This window comes from Mus pahari, chromosome 17, assembly GCF_900095145.1.
Source record: "Mus pahari chromosome 17, PAHARI_EIJ_v1.1, whole genome shotgun sequence".
Lineage (NCBI taxonomy): Eukaryota > Metazoa > Chordata > Mammalia > Rodentia > Muridae > Mus > Mus pahari.
The window spans coordinates 1,539,022-1,539,637 of NC_034606.1; positions in this window are offsets into that span (position 1 = coordinate 1,539,022).

A 616-nucleotide genomic window follows, 5' to 3' on the forward strand; every position below is an offset into this window, starting at 1 on the left:
GTCTTCAGACACTCCAGAAGAGGGTGTCAGATCTTGTTATGGATGGTTATGAGCCACCATGTGGTTGCTGGGATTTGAACTCTGGACCTTCGGAAGAGCCGTCGGGTGCTCTTACCCACTGAGCCATCTCACCAGTCCAAGACCCTGTTTTAAAAATAACAATGAAAAAGAATATGATGGTAGCAAAGAAATAAGGGTGACTTGTTTTTAGGTATTGTTAGTATGTTTATCTTTGTTTGTTTAGGACAGGGTCTCGTGTAGCCTAGGTTGGTGCTCCAGAACTCAGAACTCCAGAGCTTCTAGTTCCTGTCTCCACTCCTGAGTGCTCACTCTGGGCATGTGCCTGGTTTACTGTAACCATGTGTGGGAGGCCAATGTTGCCATTTCTTTTTACATTTAACAAAATGCAGTGCTTCTCTGTCTGTCTGGAGGGAAGACATGAAGTCCTGACCCAGTCACAAACAGCTCAGTTCCCATGGGTGCCACATGCATTTTCAGTTCTTTTATCCAGAATTTGGTTTGGAAGTCATGACCTAAATGTAGGGAGTTGAGAGGGTGTCTCTGTGACCTTCATGCCCATGGAAGACAAGAAGGGAGTTTGGCTCAATGGGAGTCT